The sequence below is a fragment of the Pan paniscus genome, chromosome 22, assembly GCF_029289425.2.
Source record: "Pan paniscus chromosome 22, NHGRI_mPanPan1-v2.0_pri, whole genome shotgun sequence".
NCBI lineage: Eukaryota > Metazoa > Chordata > Mammalia > Primates > Hominidae > Pan > Pan paniscus.
Genome location: NC_073271.2, coordinates 30,295,650 through 30,317,684, shown reverse-complemented (window position 1 = coordinate 30,317,684; position 22,035 = coordinate 30,295,650). Strand labels below are relative to the sequence as shown.

At 44.3% G+C, this 22,035-nt stretch overlaps 1 non-coding gene across 1 annotated transcript in view; it reads right to left on the bottom strand.

Annotated features, from left to right (window-relative positions):
• LOC106634235 (uncharacterized) overlaps positions 1 to 18,548 on the bottom strand; it is a 147,243-nt gene extending 128,695 nt beyond the window's left edge. The window contains exon 1 of the transcript XR_001337609.5: positions 18,089 to 18,548. This is a non-coding gene — a transcript (uncharacterized LOC106634235). The remainder of the gene's footprint in view (positions 1 to 18,088) is intronic.
• Positions 18,549 to 22,035: the final 3,487 nt, after the last annotated feature.

The window sequence follows — 22,035 nt, the reverse complement described above, 5'->3', positions numbered from 1 at the left end:
TGGTAGGTATTGGGAGTGGGTCAGGAGTGGGGATGACTCGTATTTCAGGGGTCTCACCGGACACAGGAAGAGCCTTCTTTTGTTGTAACAGTGAAAAGGGAGCTCTGAAATGTTGTCCCCTGCCATGGGAGCACTTGGAAAGTCCAGTTCTCAAAGCAGAATTCACCACACAAGCAGCTCCTTCCGAGGAAAACCACAAATGCCGTAAACTCCACAGAGACAAGGACCCTCCATGCAGGCGGCCCTTACCTGCTCGTCTAGTTCCCACCTGAATTGAAAACCTCATCATGAGCGTGAACCTTTCTGCAAATCAGCAAAGACCGACAGCCTTTAGCAGCTAAAGAAAGGCCTGCAAGGTGCAGAAGTTAATAGGAATTAGGACATTGTGTGGTTTTCTGTGGTGAAAACCATACTCGTCCTTTGTAATATCAACCACCATCCTCATCATCCTACTACCCTCCCCGTGCCTGGAGCCTCCCAACCCACTACTGCTACAGTGTGAGAACCGAGGGGAGTCCCAGTTGGAAGGGCTGCGATACAGCTCCCTGTGTGGTCAGCCTGTGTCCTGAAATCCAGTTCCCACCAGCCTCAGAGCAAGGAGCCCAGTGAACTAGCACTCCGGACAGTCCCAGAGGAAGGGAGACTTAGGCCTTGTTGAGATGCATCTTCAGACTGTCTTCAGTCTTCCATACACACATTTTATTAGCTGTTCACAGTAGGTAAATACTGGTATTCTATGAAGGACAATACAAAAAAGGAAAGGTGTCCTCTACTAGAAATACTTTGAAGCTATAGTTCTACGTGATTTTTTAATGTCTATAGTATTTCCTCCCCCTCTCAACACACACACATACACTGTCCTCTGCCCACTCCCACCTCCACCCCTCCAACACTGACACAGGGAAAATACTTTAAGTTGGATGGCAGGAAACTCGCAGTTAAATGGATTAAGATTCAGAGATCAGAGTCAGAACTGATTTCAGGTGCATCCCAATTTTTTTTTCCAGAGATAGGGTGACTTCATTTTTTCTGTTACCTGGGCTGGAGTGCAGTGGCACAGTCATAGCAGTCACTGAGTCCACTCCTGAGCTCAAGTGACCCTCCCACCTGAGCCTCTTGAATAGCTGGAACTACAGACACATACCACCATGCTTGGCTAATTTTAAAAAATTTTTAGAGAAGTTGGGGGGTGGTCTCACTATGTTGCTTAGGCTGGTCTTGCTGAACTCCTGGCTTCAAGCAATTATCCCATATCAGCCTCTATTTTTTAAAAATACAAGTGATACATGTTTATTGTAGAAATTTTTAAAATTACAATTATGCAGGAAAAAAAATAGGAAAAATTTAAGCATCCCAATCTTGCCATTCAGAAACTACTATTAAATTTTTAAGTTCCAATTTATATATACACATACACACACAGGATGGGGGAGGGGACCCCCGCCTCACACCCCAGCTCATTTGAAGGTGAAGGTGGAGAAAGTCTGGGAGGTTGAAGCTAGGTGCATGGATGCATGGAGCCAGATAGGACTAGCAACAAGGAAGAAAGCATGACTACTGGCATGGCCTCTGGTACCCAGGCTGTCCCTGAGCTACAGCTCAGCCCCATGAAATATTGTTTATCCTCCTGGTTCTTTGCAGAAAGTGGCACGGCCTGACCCCTTGCAGGACCGAGGCATATGCGGGACAGGTGGGAATGCTGGCCGGATGGTGTCCCCTTCCAGGGCACCAGAAGGGACTGGATTGTCCTCAGACACCTCAGTAGGCCATAGGAACCATGAAGCCAGGGAGAGAATTTGAGGGTTCATGCTCCTGACACATGGGAAACACCCCTAAGGCCCTTCAGGAATAACTAGAGAGACAGAGGAAGAAAGTGCTGCTGTTCTGCAAATGAAGTCCACCAACCAGGGGAATTTGAGTAATGACGATGAATGTAACTTCATTTTTCCCAAAGAGTGTTGAAGCCTGGGAAAATTAATATTTCTATATATATATATTCTTAAACATGAAATCGGATCGTATCATAATTCAACTAGTAAGCTGTTTGCTTAAGATCTCATGAGCTTTTTTCTCCCTGTAGATTAAGAGATAATTATATAATAATGCATTTCAAACTGTGTTCTATAGTTTTACCAAATTCTGGAGACCTGTGAAGGTATTTCAGGGCCCCTACAGAGGGGAGAGGACATTTTGCAGATGGAAGGAAGAGATGATAAGTCCCTACTCCCAAGTCAACCTAGAAGAGCATTACTTTATTTTTTATTTAAGTTACAAAAAAAAATTCTTGGAGAAACAAGCCCCAGTAACAAACAAATTTAGAAAATAAAATAAAATTCCCAAAGAGTTCTTCAAATCGTCAGATATTTGGTCAATATACAGAGTAGGATCCAGAGTTCACATGTTACATTTGGTTGACAAGTCTGTAGGTTTCTTTTTGTAAGTCACATTTTTTTTGTTGTTGTTATAGCCATTTTCAGGGACCTTAATGACTTTAATATCCTTTCTTTTTTTTTTCTTTTTTGAGACAGAGTCTTGCTCTGTCACCAGGCTGTAGTGCAGTGCTGCGATCCCTGCTCTCTGCAACCTCCGCCTCTTGGGTTCAAGCTACTCTTATGCCTCAGCCTCCAGAGCAGCAGGACCACAGGTGCCTGCCACCACACCCAGCTCGTTTTTGCATTTTTAGTAGAGACCGGGTTTCACCATGTTGGCCAGGCTGGTCCGGAACTCCCAACCTCAAGTGATCCGCCTGCCTCAGCCTCCCAAAGTGGGAGAGCTCTACTTCTAAACAGTTCTGTACACTGGGATTCTAGAAAGACTGATTATGAAAAAGTGGAGGTGTCCTTTACTAGAAATAATTTGAAACCACAGTTCTGCATGATTTTTTAATGCTGTATAGCATTTCATCGTGTGGATAAATGATAATTTATTCATCAAGCCCCTATTTTTGGATATATAGGTTGTGTGCAAGTAAGGAGTTGTGTTCACCTGCAAATATCAAACTCCTGAAAGACTGACTTGGACAAATTAGATTTTTTTAAATATATATAAAATAAAAAGTCTGGAAGGAGGCTGCATTGACATCGGTTGTTGGGTAATGGTCATCTCCAACAGGCCACTGGGACTCCAGAGCAGGACAAAGGGGGAGAGGGGTGCGGAATTATAGGTCAGAGGATGCTGGTAACTGAGTGGATTCCCCTGAGAAAGCGTTTTCCTGCCTGGTATCTCCCAGTGACTTCTGCTTACATCTCATTGGCCACCCTTACCTGCAAAGCGCCCAGAACACGTGGATTGTATTGCCCCCATCCCGCCACAAAACTGGGGTTCTGTTAGTAAGGAAGAAGAAAAGATTAGAAAAACAAATAAACCTTTGTCATGAAAATCCTTTTCCCCATATCCTTGGAGCTACATCACAAGTTAATTTTTTCCTTAAGATCAAGTCACAGAAAGGAAATTGCTCCTCTAAAGAGCTGTTGGTCAAAGGATATGTAATTGCAATTACACAGGAGGAATAAGTTCAAGAGCTCTGTCCTGCAGCATGGGGATTACAGTTCGTGACAATATACTGTATTCTTGAAAAATGCAAAGAAAGTGGATATTAAGTGTTTTCACACACAAAAAAAAACCTCTGTGAGGTAATTGGCTAAATTTAACCATTCCACAATGTGCAAATACTTCAAAACATCATGTTGTACATGAAAAATACATACCATTTTATCTGTCAATGCTTAAAAAAAGGCAGAGAATTTGTTCTCAGACTTCTCTAACAATTTGCCCTTTAGAAACATTATACTAAGAAACATTGTATTTATATTCCCACCAGCAGTGTCTAACAAAAAAAGTATCTATTTAACAAAAATATTGGGATAATCTTTCATTTTGGATCTTTGCTAATTTAATAAGGAAATTTTTTATAACTTTTTTCTTAATTGTTTAAAAATATTTCCAAAATATGTAATAGTCCTGATTCCATTCCTATCAGTGAGATGTGTATGCCCTGGAGTGGGGCTTCTTAAATTTTCACAGGTACACAAATCACCTGGGATCTCATTAAAATGCAGGTTCTGATGCAGCAGGGTCTGGGGTCGGCTAAGAATCCCATTTCTTACAAGTTCCCAGATGACGCAGGTGCTGCTGGCCCACAGACCACACTTTGGGTAGGGAGTTCCTAGACGCTCCACGGGTGCAATTTTGTTATAAGACAGAGTTATGTCTGATTGTTGAGTGAGAACTGCTCTCTTCCCTGAAGACAACCAACTTGCACACCTGAAGGTCAAACGAACAAACATCGTCAGAGTGGATTCAGGGTAAACCAAATCTCTTCTAATATGATACTGCAGAGTGAACAACTTAGCTCTGCACCATTCAACACAAGATTTCTGAGTGAGCTTGGAGGCCCTGCAAAAAGTGACGGCTGCCTTAAACGGGTTAAAGTTTGGGGAGGGGCCAAGAAAGCCCAGTACCTCCAAAGCGATGACCTAGACAGAGGTGAGAGCCGGGAGGGGCCAAGAAAGCCTAGTACCTCCAAAGCGATGACCTAGACAGAGGTGAGAGCCTGGAGGAGCCCAGGAGGCAGAAACAATGATCCCTGATGGTGGGCACCTGGGGAAAGTGTCACGCTGTCAAGGCCTTGTAGGACCCTCTGTTAAAATACTAATCTGGGTTCAGTTCTCTTTATTCTCACCCACATCAAATCCTGGCTGGTGGCCCAGCTTCACACTTCCTGACCTTAGGGATTTCAGCTGGCTGAAAAGATTCTTCCTGGCTTTGGTAAAAACTAAATTCCTGGATGAGATTATGCCAAAGGCCTGGGAGATGAGAGGAGAAGGGGAAGGAAGGGAGGAAGAATCCGGAGCCAGGCAACATCAGAAGCAGCTGTGGAGACTCAGAGGGTCTGGGGAACACCCAAAGTGGGAACCAAGGCACCCAACCCAGGCAAACTGACCAAGATGCCTGTCTGTATTAGTCCATTTTCACACTGCTGACACAGACATACTCAAGACTGGGTAATTTATAAAGAAAAAGAGGTTTAATGGACTCACAGTTCCACGTGGCTGGGGAGGCCTCACAATTATGGCAGAAAGTGAAAGGCATGTCTTACATGGTGGCAGACAAGAGAGAACGAGAGCCAAGCAAAAGGGAAAACTCCTTATAAAACTGTCAGATCTTGTGAGACTTATTCACTACAAGAACAGTGTGGGGGAAACTGTCCCCATGATTCAGTTATCTCCCACCAGGTCCCTCCCACAATAAGTGGGAATTATGGGAGCTGCAATTCAAGATATTTGGGTGGGGACACAGCCAAACCATACCACTGGACGCAGGCCATATCACATAGACACAGCCCAGCTGCAGGGTCTGAAGCACCTAGTACCAAGATGGTGTAGGGGTGAGAGACAGGGAGGGGATGTCTGTGGGGATTGTTTCGGTTTACGCTGTATACCTGGAAGTCCGATTTGTCTGATCTTAAGATAGCCATTCCAGTCTTCTATGCTTCTATGCTTAGGGTTTGCAGAATACAGCACATCCTTTACCGTCTTGAGCCCATCCATGTCCTTATCTTTAAAGTGTGTCTCTTTGTAAACCTTTTTGTCATAATTAGACTGGGCCATGGGCTACAAAAATAATAATAATAATAATAATAATAATAATAATAATAACATTTATTTGGTAGAAGAGGGATGTGGTATTTACAGGGCAGAGAAAGTCCCCAAGAGTCATAAGATGAGTCATTAACATCACTGGCATCAACTAAATGCCTTCTTAATCAATGAGAAACCAGGATACAGATGAGAAAGAATTAGAGAGCAGACTCGAAGTTGAGGTCATGGGGACAGCAGCTTCTGTGGCTCCTGGATACCCTGCGTGCCCAACCACAGGACTCATGTGAGAGTTTTTCAACCGGGAAGAGGGTTTGAGAGTGTGTGTGTGTTTGTGTCCACCTGCCAGGTGGGCTTAGCCCATGCACTGCCCGTTTCCCTAACGACAGGGCCACCAACCATGAAACCCCTCCCAGGGGCATGAACACTCTCCTGTGGCCTTTAGTCCACACCTACAAATGTCATGCACCACCCACAGTGAGAGACAGAGACCAAGAAATCCCCACAAACGTAGCCAAGAAATAGCTTTCATTTCCTGCGTTCAGTCGTTTTCAAACCAGATGCACCTACCTGGGAAGATTTTTTAAGTGCCAATGCCTGGGTCACATCCCCAGGTGACTCTGCTTCTTTGATCTGATGGTGGGGTGAGGTATCTGTATTTTATTTACTTATTTTTATTTTTTTGAGACTGCCTCTCACTCTGTATTTTTTTGAGACTGACTCTCACTCTGTCACCCAGGCTGGAGTGCAATGGCACAGTCTTGGCTCACTGCAAACCCCACCTCCTGGGTTCAAGCGATTCTCCCACCTCAGCCTCCTGAGTAGCTGGGATTACAGGCACCTGCCATCATGCCTGGCTAATTTTGGTATTTTTGTGGAGGTGGGGTTTCACCACGTTGGCCAGGCTGGTTTCGAACTCCTGACCTCAGGTGATCCTCCCACCTCGGCCTCCCAAAGTGCTGGGATTACAGGCATGAGACACCATGCCCAGCTGGTATCTGTATTTTTTGAGGCAATTTCCACTTAAGTCAATATTTCTAAAGCCTGCCTAAGTATGCTGAATGTGCAAACCCCTTTTGCATGCTGAGAATATCCCAGAGGGGACCCAAGTAGAAAGCCACCTGTTTTAAACAGTCAGGTCTATGTTACACTGTGGCATGGCCAATGGCACCGGGGCTGGCTGGCTGCTGAGGACAACTTATGGAGTGGAATGTGACCAGACAATGTCAGCACCCATCAAAGGTACCAGCCCACTGGGGAATGGCATCTGACACTCCTGGTCCTGAGACTGCAGGAGGGAGAGACCCACAGCCAATGGGACACCCAATGGGAGTCCTGCTCTCCCCAGAGGAAACAATTAGCCCTGAATTGCCCCATTACTTGATATCTATCTCCAAGGTCAATGTGAATGAATAGGTCTCTTTGCTTGATTTCTTCCCCTAGAGCAAATGTTTCAATGATCTCCACACTCCTCCTTAATTCAGAGTCCATTGTCCAGCACATTTGAGCCCCTCCATGAAAACAAGCTCCTAGGTGGGTATAATGTAAATAAAACCATTGCCATCCAAAATAGTGTTTCTTGTTCAACCCTGCTTGCAAAAGCTTACTCAACCGGCAGAGACAAAAAGCAGTGCTTTTCGAAGTATGAAAACTACCCATTATCCCATTAGAGAGATGCCGGTTACAGAGATGCCGGTGGAAGTCGGAAGCTTCTGGCTTCAGGCAGAACTAGTGAGTTTGAAGCTCACTTTTTAAATGAAAAAAGTAATGCTCTTTTCTTCTTTGGGACTCACAACAGCTAGTTCATAGTGTGAAGCCACAAAACTAGACCTTTTAAAAATGATCTTGTCCTAAGACTAGGAGGTTGGAAGAGACGAGAAGGTTTTCATTTAAAGAATGAGAGTTTTTTCTGGCCCTTTGGCCAAACTGAATCCCATCCACTTGTCCAATCCAAGATCCTCTTCCTGGATTCACTATCTCCAGATGGGAACTTGCTAGATTTCATTCATTAAAACCAAGGCTCCCCACTTGGAGGCACAAGTTCCCATCTGCTGCCACATCTTTGCAGTATCAGCTCAGCCTTTCCTCTTCTGGCACCAGTTCACAGGCTCCTGTAGAACCAGAGGTAGGTGTATGACAGGGGTTTTGTGCCTTGAGTGAAAAACTTACTTACCCAAGACAATAGTGCCATTCCACATCCATTTTCTACAGACATTTCAATACAAAAATGATTGAGGTGGGAGGTGGGAGTACGGGGGAGGACTGGTGGATTATGCAGGGATCTTGTGGCTGCCAAAACCCAAAATATATTTCCCTGCTGCTTATAAACAGCAGTAGAAGGTCACAGCCACCTCCGTCTGAACTTCTGTCTGCTTGATAAGAGCAGTTGAAGATGTATAAACATTGCTTCTCCCATCTTCCACTCACTTTCAATGAAATACTACTTAAATACAATCAGGACGACACATCTTCAATATTTAACAGCTCGACTATGGCCCTGGCCTGCCAGAGTGGATATCGTGAAGACCAGAGCAGGTGGGGGAGAACACTATTTCTTCTAAATCCTGAAGCGGGGGTGGCTTTGCAAAACAGAAAGACTTGCAAGTAAACAGACTGAGTCATCACCTAGGATAAGTGACAGCAGTCTTAACACATTGCATGGCCTTAGATTTTACATCAGCCAACAAAGATAATGAGATTTCTGCCTTCTCTCATACAGACATTCTACTGGCCAGATATCCTTGTCCCACTCAACATGCAATCGTTTGGGGGATAATTTCACCCTCGAGGACCCACTCTCTGGATTCGCTGTCTCCAGGTGGGAACGTGCTAGGTTTGCTAGCACTTTGCTACAATATTCTCTGTAGCTGGAACTTACAGTATGGAATGTGAGGAACAGAATAATAGTAGTAGCTCCTCTGCACACCCAGATACTCAGAGGCAGATTTTTCTGCATGAAGGGGGACTTGCTATCGTGATCCTGGACATTAAGGACATTTTAAAAGTAAGTTAGCACTGCCCTCCATGGCTGGCTGCTCTGTGGACACCCTGGGGAAGAAGCACTTACTTAAATGATTAGACCTGGATTCTGACCTTCGTCCTGAAGTGTGTGGTCTGTATGTGTGTGTGTGTGTGTGTGTGTGTGTGCACGGCACGCATGCGAGCATGTGTGTGACTATGTGAGCATGTAACACATGCGTGTTCATTTGCTAGGTCTTGTTCTCCCTCATCTGTCAAATAGCAATGATATTACCTGACCCATCTACTTCACAGGATTGCCTGGTAGATCAAAAAAGAAATTGATGTATTAGGGTTTGTATTAGTCCATTCTCACACTGGTATAAAGAACCGCCTGAGACTGGGTAATTTATAAAGGACAGAGGTTTAATTGACTCACAGTTCTGCATGACTGGGGAGGCCTCAGGAAACTTACAATCATGGAGGAGGGCAAAGGGGAAGCAAGACACCTTCTTCACAAGGCCACAAGGCAGCAGGAAGGAGAAGTGCAGAGCAAAGGGGGAAGAGCACCTTATAAAACCATCAGATCTTGTGAGAACTCTTTCACTATCGTGAGAAGAGCACAGGGGAAACTGCTCCCATGATGCAATTACCTCCACCTGATCCCTCCCCTGACACATGGGGATTATGGGGATTATGGGATTTACAATTCAAGATGAGATTTGGATGAGGACACAAAGCCTAACCGTATCAGGGTTCTTCCAGTGAGACAGGATGCGTATAGAGAGATCTATTAGAAGGAATTGGCTCACAGAATTACAGAGGCTGATAAGTCCCCAAATCTGCAGGGTGAGTCAGCAAGCGAGACCCAAGAGAACGGATGGTGCACTTACAGTCTGGGTCCAAAGGCCTAAGAACCAAGAGAGCTGATGGTATAAACTTCAATCTGAAGCCTGGCAGGTTGAAGACCTAGGAAGAGCTGATGTTTCTATTCAAGTCCAAAGGCAGGAAAAAGTTGACGTCCTAGTTTGAATGCAGTCAAGCAGACGAAATTTCCTCCTACTGAGGGAGGGTTGGCCTTTTTGTTCCATTCAGGCTTTCAATGGATTGGATGAGGCCTGGCCATATCATAGAGGGCCATCTGCTTTACTCAGTCTACCAATTTAAATGTTAATCTCACCCAAAACACCCTCACAGAAACACCCAGAATAATGTTTGACCAAATATCTGGGTACCCCTGGGCCCAGTCAAGTTGACACATAAAATCAACCATCACAATGGAGTCAGAGGCAGCACTGAGTACTGGAAAAAACACCATTTCTGGAGGTCAACAGCCCAGCGTCAAGTTCCAGCTCTCTTACTTCCTAGTTGTGTGATCTGCAGGTTACTCGAACTCTCTGAAGCTGCCTCAGTTGCCTCATCAGTAGAATAAGGATGACAGAAGAATCAGTGTCTGACACATAGCAGGCACCAAAGCGTTGGCTGTTTTGGATGCAAAAAGTACTTTTCAATGGTTCCATTTGCCCTTTGCATTGAATGTACATCACTATTTTAGACAAAAGGGGCTGCAAGACACAGAAAATACAAAGGAAGAAAAAAGGAGGCATTACTATCAACGAAGAAAAATAATGAACCAGCAAGTGATGACCTTATTTATACAACCTTACCCTTAAGTTAGTAGACCAGGATCTGTGGGCCTTGGAGAGACATCAGAACTGCTAGACTGTGTGGCTCAGCTCCTCAATGTGAAACTCCTTTACTTTCCCGGGGACCCGCGGACGCATATTTGCCTTGGAACATAATGGTGGGGTGGCTGTGGCCCTTGCAGAGTGTGGGCATGTTTCACGTTATATGCATGCGTGCTGGAGGATGAAACCAAATCCATTTGGGACCTGACACTGTCATCCACCAAAAAAGCAAAATATTTTCCCATCTAGAATCAAAGTAGAAAACCACTCTCACAGTTGGTTTGGGTTTTAAAGGCACACCAGTGGTTGAAAAATGGTTTGTGGTCCAGACAAGACTTGAGCCAACCCAACACTTCATTACAGTGCTGGTTCCCCTTCCAAAGTCCTGCTGCAGCACGTGGGCGGTGTTAGCATCCCTCTGGCAGCTGAAATGGACCCAGAGAAGGGAATCATGGTTAGAGGAGACCTAGATGGTACAGCAAGAAATGCAGAGGCTGGGCTGGCCAGACGAGACTGCTGGGGGCCAGCGTAGAGCTCTCACAGAGTGTGAGATATTTGGGGTTTGGCAAACCCGAAGAAGCAGGCTGCCAAGTCCTACAGCTCCCTCTCCCCCTGGTGTATTTCAAAGGAAATTAAATCCACATGTTTCTGATTTGCTGACACTTCAGGCTCATCCAAAGGTGGTTTTGCAAGAGTGGTTTGGACATGAGGAGCCCAGAGAAACCCTAATTATTATTGTTATTTTTCATTTTGAAATGCAGACCTGTACACTTACATAATCCATGCCATGCCTACCAAATCAGACCCCAGTTTTGCCTTCCCAAAACTTTTTGTCCCGGGCCCACCGGCGACAGGTCATTGAAGTCAACTGGAGAAGAGAAACGATGACTTTAACATCCAACCTAGAAATCCGCCTTGAAAATAGCACCTAAGAAACGCCAACGCTGGCATTCAAAAGCAAAAGCACCGTATGGATTGGGTCTATGGATCTCATAATTTCCTTAGACTCTGGGCCAAGAGGCAAAAACTTAAATTCAAGATGGTAGGTCCTGGATGTGGGGTCTGAGGTGCAAGGATATGGAGCTCAGAACCTCAAGAGGAAGGAACCATCACAAAAGTGTTCTCTAGAATGTTCTCAAATGACCAGCCATATCTGTGAAGGAAACTCTGACAAGCTGCAACCAAAATTCGGCTTCAGGGACAGAGAATCTCATTATACACTTAGAAATAATTTAGCACTTTTGGATGTGACCTGTGACCTCTCCACGCCAAGCCACATGCAAACAATTGACCAGAGAGGTCAGGGACCAAAGAGCTCCTGTCTTCTGACCCAGGAGTGAACATTGTCCATTCCTCCTATCCCTCTCCCATTTAAGGCTTTTCCATTCACTTCAAGGGGCCTCCTCTCCTGCCGTGAGTGAGTTCTCCCAACAGAAGCGGTGGCTTTGTCCTGGTGCATGGCAGTGTGCTCTAGACGCTCGATAAACGAGCAATGAAGGCTGAGAAAACGAATTGGAAAACAACCTTCTCCAGTCTCTCCGCTCCCGGGTTGGAATTTTCAAGCTCCAGCCCTCCTGGTCCTCAGAACTTCACATCTGTTCTCCGTTTCTCCTGCCTTTTTAAAATCCAGGTAGCAGTCCAGCGTTGTGCCTTGCACCTATAATCTCAGCACTTTTGGGAGGCTGAGGTGGGTGGATCCCTTGAGCCCAGGAGTTTGAGACCAGCCTGGGCAACCTGGCGAAACCCCGTCTCTACAAAAAATACAAAAATTAGCTGGGCACAGTGGTGTGTGCCTGTGGTTCCAGCTACCTGGGAGGCTGAGATAGGAGGATCGCTTGAGCCTACGGAGGTCAAGGCTACAGTGAGTCGTGACTGCATCATTGCACTCTAGCCTCTGGGCAACAGAATGAGATCCTGTCTCAAAAATAAGAAAACAAAATAAAATAAAATCCAGGTAGCCCTTTCTTCTCAGGTCTCAGCTGAGATGTCCCATCCTGGGAAGGCTGATGCTTTTCAGCCCAGGTTGGGAGGCCTGCCCCCCACCTATATTGAGCTTCCCTCCCTTCCTGGTGTGTGTACATAGATACATACTCGTGTTTAGCTAATGAAGTACAAGGTCACCTGCACAGGCTGCCTGCCCACCGGACGGCTGGCCCCTTGAGGCCAGGAACCAGGGCCGTCTCTGACACCCTCTTCCCAGAGCTTGGCACCGAGGAGGTGGGAAATTGGTACTGGCCCTCTCAGCAGCTTTGCTCCCTAACCCTGCAACCAGCCTTCGCCATCAAGACGGCTCAGTCCTGTGAACCGTACAAACCATGAGTCATTAGAGCCTTATCAGATGCTTCGAGACTAGTGCCCATGTGAGTTAGTCTGCTGGGGCCGCCGTGACAAAGTGCCAAAGGCAGGGTGGCTTAAACAACAGACGTTTATTGCTGAACAGTTCTGGAGGCCAGAAGTCTGAGATCAAGGTGTTGGCAGGGTTTGTTCTGAGGGCTCTGGGGGAGAATCTGTTCCAGGCCCCTCCCTTAACTTCTGGGGGTCGCTGGCAATCCTCAGGTTCCTTGGCTTATAGAAACATTGCCGCAGACTCTGCCTTCACCTTCATATGGTGCCCTCCCTGTGACTGTGTCCAAAATTCCCCCCTTTTAAAAGCCACCAGTCATCCTGGATGAGGGCTCACCCTAATGGCCTCACCTTAACTGGATCATCTGCAAAGACCCCAATTCCAAATAAGGTCACGTTCACAGACACTGGGGGTCAGGACTTCAACATCTTTGTTGAGGGGGACAAAATTCAACCGGTAACTCCTCAACCTATAATACCACTCCTCCGGCAAAGAAAAAAATATTTTAAACCAACTTAAAATTCTCATTGAAATAAAGTAACCATTTAATTTATTGCCCAAACTGGAACATTTTTGGAGAATAAAAGAGAGTGCTATTGATAATTCTGTAGGGAAAATGAGCCGCCCAGTCTGGGCCACATGGCCACCCTCTGTGGCTAAGCTCGTTTCTCAGCCCTTCCCATGCAAGGATGCGGTTTTACCTTCACTGCAAATCCCTCTTTGTTTGTGTTCCCCAGCAGGTCCAGTGTGTTTTATACACAGTCGCAGCGAAACCAAGGGATTAGCTGTATTCCGGCTGTAGTTAATTCACTGTTTCCAGCTAAATGCAAGCCCAATCTCAGCAATTAATGTGGCCAGATCAAATCAGGTTCTCTTTACACCTGTTCCCCTGCTTAATTAGGTTCTCATTTCCCAGGGGGACTCAAAGGCACTGAGAACCATTAGCTCAACCCTGGATTAGGAAGGCAGCATCAGGCCCACAGACATCACCGTCCTGCACAGGCGATGTCCCTGAGACAGCTCCAGCCCTTACGTCTAGAAATGTGTCTTGACAACTGTGATGCCCCCAGCGTGGCCAAGGGAACGATCCCCTTTTTTGTTAGACACTTCCTTTCATGTCGTCCCAAGGGAAGGATGTGTTCCCAGTGGTGCTCCTTTCTGAGGTAATTGTTGGACAGGAGTCAGCCAGTTAAGCCTGCCCACCTAATTAACGGAGTCTGTTATGATTTATCAAAATAATGAGATAGGGAACAAAGACATTGCTTCACCCCCCACCCAACCGCCTGATATTTTGGCCTCTTTTCTTCCTTTTGGAAGATGACCCAATATTAATGAGAAATGAGTCACTTATTGTTGGGGTGCAAATAGAGAGATAAATGACATCAGTAATTAAGTCTCAAGCCCTCTTTGGTATAATGGAGCCATTTGTCAGGCAATATTATTCAATTAATTAATTCCATTAGGGCTACCACACTTCTCCCAACCCAGCCATTCAACTGTCAGCTCTGATCATTTGTATGATACAAAAATAGAATGGTTAATAAATGCATCATGAAACCAAAAAGAAAGTATTTTCGCCATCACAAGAAAGCCAACTAGAAGTGCGTGATTTGTGAATGTGTGAAGCGCTCACGGCCAGCCACAAACCTCTTCCCACCACGGACTGAAATGTATCTGGTTGTTTCTTAGTTCAAATCTCTAGGAAGAAAAAGGGAGTTGGTCCAGCTTATCTTCTTGTGCCCTATCAGTAACCAGGGAAAGGAAAGGAGTCGGGTGACATGAAAGGGAACTGTGTAAGGGACAAGGGCAGGCAAATACAGTGGGAGGGAAGGTTTCCAGAACAGCAGCTCCCAGCTCACATGCTCCACAAAGGTCTGCTGTCTTTCCTGTCTTGCCAAGTACAGAGGAGAATCCTGACCTCGGTCTATGCCCATCCACCTCTCATTGCTCACAACTCATGTTAGTTTTGTCTCCGTTGAGGCTCGTATTAATTAATAAATACATCTGCATTCTCTCTGACTCCATTACTCTTTCTGTTCTCCTTTTCAACCCATGCCAGTTGGTCTCAGAATTCTTTACCTCTCTCCTAGTGGGAAATTTGCCTTCAGAAAAAAAGAAAGGTAACAGTACAGAACCACAGTTAAGGAAAGTCTGCCTAAATGAATGAGTATCATCGTATTCTAGAGAAAGGCCAGAAACTCCTTATGAATCTTGACATATCCCAATTTACCTCTTAATTCGTCTCCAAATCAACCTTTTTCTTTGATCAGCAATATTAACATACATAAAATACCATCTCCGTGTTTCATTTCTTGTTCTGTTCTGCTTTGATTAGGTACTAATACTCCAGGAGCACTGGGATCTGTTCATTTTCATTGTGACGCAGCAGTATTTCAGCCAAGTTTGGAATTAAATATGCCTTTATGTGCTGGCATAAAAAGCTATCTACCATTCCTAGGAAAACAGCTTCTATTCCAAACAGCTGACTTCCAAAGTCCAGAACATAATCTATTTGTAAGCTGCGTGGCTGCCTACACAGTTCCAGCCCCTTTTCTCTCACCTCCCAGCTAATCAAGTAATCTTTTGTTTCCTGAGCCCATTCTGTGGACAGGAGTGTAAATCAATCAACAGCGAAGGCCTCCAAAGCCTGCAAGCCAGGATGAGCAGGAACAGGCCAAGGGCAATGGTTCTCAAACTTCAGCCAGCATCAGAGTCGCCTGGAAGATCTATCGCAACAGACTGCCAAAGATCTGGGGTGCAACTCAAGAACTGGCATTTCTAACCTTCCTCCTAGTGGAAAATTTGCCTTCAGAAAAAGATGGCCCAATCCAGGGAAGAGCCACTGGCCTAGAGTATATGGGACAGAGGTACAGGGAGGTAACTAGATGTTCAGAATCCTCAGCAGCCAGCCACATAACCTAACCGGTCCAAAACCCACCCTCCCCTGGGATGGATCATGACGGAGTAAACAGCCCTCCTTGGTCTCTTCTGCCTTAATCTGTAGGCAGAGATTACACCCTAGCATGAGATGAACAACTGCCTTGGAATAGGTCAGCATCATGTGCCATTTTATAATTATATCTACAAATGGTACGACAACTCACAAGATTTAGGGATTTCTGAATGTTTGTGAAAATATTTTGTTTTGTCTGCTGCTTCTTGTTGATGTCACACATACCCAAAGACATTCCACGGGTTTAACAAGTCTTGGGCATCTTGTGGAAGACTCAGATTCTCATCCATCTCAGAGATGGATGGGGACCTTGACGGTTTTAATTCTGTGCACCATGATTGCAAGGGTCATCTGGTCCAGCATTTCCCAAACTTCTCTTGAGTCCCATTCACAGAGATATGCAATCCAACCAATCCCTTTGCAATTGTGTTCATGTCTTCATGTTGGTGTGTCATTTTAGTGTCTTGGCCTGGGTTCCCCTCAGAAAGCATAGCCTGCAACAAGGGCTTTGTAAGGGAAGATTGGTTTGGAGAGTGATCTCAGCAGACGAGAGTCGGGGCCTGAGGGTGTGAAGCAGGGAAAAAGGTGGTGACCTGATCCATCTTATCTTCTGGGAGGATCCTCTGAATTTGCAGCCTAGGGGAAGAAAAAAGGGAGTACTAATTTATAGACTCCCACCCCCTTTTGGCCAAGAATTTCCTCATAGAGTGTTGACTCCCTTACACTTCCAGGTTGCACAAGCCTCAATACCAGGACACTGTGTCAGAGAGGCCCAGGGCAGAAATGGAGAGACGCAGTGCAGCTGAAACAAGGCACCTTCTGGTTACACCTGCGCAAAGCTGGCTGCTCCAGCAATGGCTGGTGTGGAAGATGGGTCAGAAGGTGAGAGATACACACAGAAGATATCTACTATAGTGTGTATGCAAAAGTAGAAACTGATAGTCAAAATATTTTCTATTTCATCAACATAAATTTCATGTTAGCTACAATCTTTAATATCAATATATTTAAAATTTTAATCAAATGTGAAGATTAACACCAAGTTTCAAGAGTGTGTGGCTAAAACCCATAAACCTTACAATGTACCTACATGCCTCATTTCTAGAAACTTCTACCATTTCTGTGTCCACAAGAGCTAGGAAACAGTGACTACACAATAAATTTTATGATAACCATTTCAGGGCCACCAGATACAAGGAGGAAGTCAATAAAAGAGTTATTTTGTGTCAGCTGTTGGGTGCTCAGATTAAAATAAAAATTGAAATTAACCAGGAATTGGGGCATCAAAAATTGCTTTCATGACCTCATGTCTGAAATTCTTATATTTTGTGCTTAAAATATCAGCTAGCTGCTATTTGTAATCACTTCTTTACAACCATTTGTTCTCTATAAATGAAAACCAAAATTAGACATAACTGTCCCTGTCTTTTCTTTCTGTAACACTGGGTTTCTGAGGTCCAGGGGCAGACTTTGACGAGACAAAGGCCATCTTCAGATAAAGTGAAGATTATCATGAGGCAATTTACTGAATTATTAACATGAATTTCAACATCTGTGTTGCTAATGTTTCTAGCCTTTAAAAAATGATCCATTCAGGATATGGGCCAAAGAACATATGGCTAAGAATAAAGGCCATTTGAAACCACACAGGGCTTAGCATCGTTGGGGGCTCAGCACACAGTGAAATTGACTGAGGCCAAATCACGAGCATGCTCAGTTGAGCAGCCCCTACTGCCACGCATGCGTACATGGGACCCACTCAGGGGCTCTGGAATCGTTCTGAGATGAAGCAGGGAGGTATTTAAATATTTCGTAAAAAATGTTTTATCATTTGAAATTTTCAAAAATGTGCAAAAGTACAGAAACTAGTATAATGAGCCCTCAAATATCTCACCCAGCTCAAACAACTATCATGGCTAATCTTCAATACTTTTTAAAAAAATTTAAACAGGCATCCGTTTTGCTCCTAAAGGCAGGAAACCAGGGAACATTTTCATGACCCTCTGAGGGTTTGTGACCTGCTGTCTCTGGTTCACTGACCTTATTCAATCCTCTCTTTATACAAGGGAATGCTACGCTTCTCCCATTCTCTGGCTATTTCTCATGCTCGCACCAAATTAAGTGGACTCTGTCTATGATTTCAGCAACGGTGACATATAATCCCAGTGTTAAAGGACGGAATTTTCCAATGCAGAAGCAGCAGAAAGTGAACAGAGGAAACATTGCCATGAGCAAAGGCTCCTCAACACAGTATCTCCGACTGTGCTACAAAGCCACCCAGCGTGTGGATGAAAAGTGAAAAAAAAAAATCTGACAATTGAGTGATTGTTCTCTCTCTACAAGCAATCCTACTATTTCTAACCCCTCCATGGGCTGCACGGGCAGCATGCAGACATTGCCTAGGTCTTCCTACAGGGGCCGGCGAGCCCGTTGTTTTCCAACAGACCAAGATCCGACACCAGGATTGCAGTCATCAGAACCTTTCCCTCCCCACCCCCACCCGCCCCACACCAAAACGAAGAGGGAGTTGAGCAGGGCAGCTACTCACCTTGTCTCATTTGTTCACAAAGAATCCAAAGCCAGCAACATTGATCAGCTTCTTGCTTTTTGTCCAACTACTTGCCTACAACTCTAGAAAAACAACAGAGGTCTGCCAAGAATCTGCAGTCCCTTCAATCTCAAAATAATGACTAGCCTATCCAGTGTTTCCATCCAAGGAATTGTTGGTTGCTACACAAGAAAACCCTTTGGGTGGTAAGAGTCATGAGTCCAAGAAAGGCATGTGGTTATTTCTGCCCCTTTCTGGACCCCGTCTGCACTTTGGAAAGAAAGGGAAATCTATTTTTGACATTGGCTATTCAGCTTTCAAATAACATCAGCCGTTAAAGCATATCTAATTTAAATGCTGATTCAAAGTTTTGCTTAACATTAAGACGACTTTTTGGTCTCCTTCTGCTTCCTACTGCCTCAAGCAGAAACACGGCTTCCCATTCGCATTCTGTTTTCTTGGCCAATATGAGCTAAAGTTTTGGAATAGGTTAAGGAATTAATGCCTCCATTTTCATATGACAACTTCCATCTTTTTAAAAATAATAATATACCAGAGTGATCAAGTGGAAAGTTTCATTTTTTTCTTTCAGATTACAGCACTTCTAAGACTGGCCACCTCATTCAATACAATTTGTCATTAAAGAAGGAATTATGTGGTCACGAGATATGAGAGGAAAATGAAACACAGCGGGCGGGGGGGTAGGGAGAGCATTAGGATAAATAGCTAATGCATGTGGGGCTTAATACTTAGGTGATGGGTTGATAGGTGCAATAAACCACCATGACACACGTTTACTTATGTAACAAATCTGCACGCCCTGTACATGTATCCCTGAACTTAAAATTCAGTTAAATTAAATTTTAAAAAAAGAAAAAGAAAATGAAATACAATGGGGTCAGGGGGAAAGAATGGAAAGGACATGGTAGTTTTGGAATATTACAGTGGGCACAGGCATCGTTACACATCAACCTTGAGACTAAAAAGGCAGGGAACGAACATGAAATTCACTGGGACTTTGCAAAAACTAATAAGTATTGTAGTGTCACTGACAACAACACATCTGCATCCAGCCTCCAGAGTGGCTTCCCCTCGCCGCTCCTTGCTTGAAGAGAAAGCCAAGAATTTGCATTTCATTGTTTTAAAGAGAAAAAACAAACAAACTATACTTCTAATAGCCATGAAAGCATTTGCAATCCAGAGTTCAGCTTGTCTTTTAGTTAAAAAAAAAAAACAGAAAGCCGCACTACTTTACCAAAATGATTCCTAACATGAAAGGATGGAGTTGTTTTGCCTTTAACTCATTTCAAAGGCAAAGAAAATTGCTCTTCTTCAAAGCCTTTGGTTGGAATTGTTCATCCAAAACAAAATAAAATTAGAAAAACAAAGCAGCTCGCCCTGCCCTCATCCCTGCTTAGCAACCACCCACCTTCTCCCAGCTGGAGCTTTTGGTGGACGCTTGGTTGTGCCACTACCTGATCTTCTAGCTGTCGATAGACACTTCTTACCCCTGATAGCTACCCTGACCTATCATTGAGGCCCCGAAGGACTTTAAGTAGGTGTTTAACTGGTGGTGTTGAGTGACTGCATTTAAGAATTATAAGACTTTAGTTGTACTGTAGAATTAATCTCTTTTTATGAAAATAAGAGAGATGGGAGTGAAAGATAATAAAAGCCACAGTGGATGGTTAAGTATCAAACTTCATTAGACATGGAAATAGTAATAAAAATATTAAACTACAAGGAAACTTGAGTTAGAATCCCCATAGGGGGACGAACTGTACTAGTATGCTTGGGTCTGCCCATTATAGGACTTCAAGGCTCATATCCCGTGAAACCCCTCAGTTCTGGGCAAACCTAGGGACAGGTGATCGCCCTGCAGGCTGCCAGTGACTCTTAGAGACAAAAATCCAAGTGTTGACTTAGTTGGAAATCAGAAGGCTCATCACAAATGCTCATGTACATCCTGTACCCGTCCCACTGTGAGGCTCCTGTTTATTTCCTTCCTTGCGCTTAAAATAACATGAACATTGTTCTGTTTATTCCCTTATTGTCTGTTCTCCTTACTCAGTGTGAGCTCCATGTGGGCAGGGGAGTCAGCCTGTTTCCCATTGAAGCCCTAGAACATACCCCAGCAGACAAAGGATGTTCAAGAAACGTGTCATAAGTGCAGAAGAACTCTCCCTCCCAAATTACTGAATTGGACAGAATTACTGTATTCCACAGATTTTAAGAGGCACAGTTTTTCACAGGCTAACACTGCTGAGATCCAGATACATCTTAATCAGTAGTATCTTTCAAAAGCCATCGGCCATGTGCATCCACCCAGCTGTAGCTGTTCACATTGTTATCACTTTGATTGAGATCTGTGCATTTGTTAGCTTAACCTCAGAGTTTAACTGCTGTGTAGGAATCTCCGCAAAGAAATTTCACTACGATTCAGCACTGAAATAACAAGCTATTTTGTAGTCAGAAAGGTACAGAAACCAAGCAGTAGGATGCAAAGGTGGTATTAGTGAACGACATTTATCACAGAAAGAATGATCAGGAGTCCATATTTTCTTGCAAAGAAACAATCAAGTGCACCAGAAACCTCGCAAAGGAAGATACCCACCAGTTGGACAAGCTGTGTTACTTTCTATTGCCGAGTTACTTGTTTCATTGCCAAATCTCTAGAAGAGACGAAGATTAACTTAAAAGGAATCTGATGTCATTGATTCATATGTCATTCAGGACTGTCATTAAAGGCATCTGTCACAGTGTGTTGGCAGTGTTTTTCCTCTCCTATTGGTATATAAAATAATGGCTGGTCTTACCATCAAGCCACTGTAGACCGGACTTGATGAAATAAGATATTATAGGCTTTCTCAATCTTTTATTCAGGTCTGTGAAACAGACTGCACAGAGACCATCAAGGAGATTGCTGGCACATGGCAGGGTCAGCAGTGTAGCAACTCATTCGGTCTCTACAACTTTCCCAGAACCTTCTGGTGACTGAGTACTCTAAGGGCCCCTACTCCTGGTGAGGGATGAGACAAAGGGCCTCTGGCTCTAATACCAACTATAGTTTTCGAGTCCCTATACATTTCCCATGTTGCCCCCTCATGCCAAGTACTCTGTTGAGCTAGGCCAGTCCTGCCCCTCACCCTGGACTCCCTGCAATGCTGAGTGATGCCCATTTGCAAGGCGTCATTATTATCTCAGCACCGCCCACCAAGTCCTGTCATATGTTAGTGTCTGATAAATCTCAAACACTAATTCCAACGTGTACGTCATTGGCAGTTATCCACCATCTTTGGTTGACAGTAGCTGCATAATTCTGGAGGAGGGATTCGTGTATCTAATTCTTTTGCTTCTACAGGACAGAAGCAGGAGAAATGCTCAGAAATGGTGCAGGTAGACTCACACAAGACAAAACCTGGTCAGTAGCCCAAACAGAAGCGTACAGTTAGGAGAGTCATTAGAGAGAGTGCAGCCCACAATTATCAACAATGATCACGTGTTGGGTTAAACAAAATGTGTCCATTTTTCTTAAAGTTTTTAGAGGCTCTCAATGCATTGTTGGATGTTGAAACCATTTCATAGTTTGTCCATTCATTTATTTTTTTGTTCACCGAATAACTGAGTGCCCACTCTATGCCAGTTTACTCTGCTAGGCATGGGACATAGAAGAATGAACAAAAAAGATACAATTCCTACACAGCATATAGCATAGAGCAGGCTTTTTACTTGGGGCACATAGACCCTCCCTCCAAGTGGTTCATAATTAGAACGCTGAGGTCTAAGGAATTTAGATGGGAAGAAATTACAGCATTGTCTTCACTAAACTCTCACTCCTAGAAATCATTGATTTCTTCTCTGTCACGTGTTTCACCTTTTTGAGAATAAAGTATATCATTCAGTATGTAGAACTTTTGAGATTGGCTCCTTTTACTCAGCATAATACC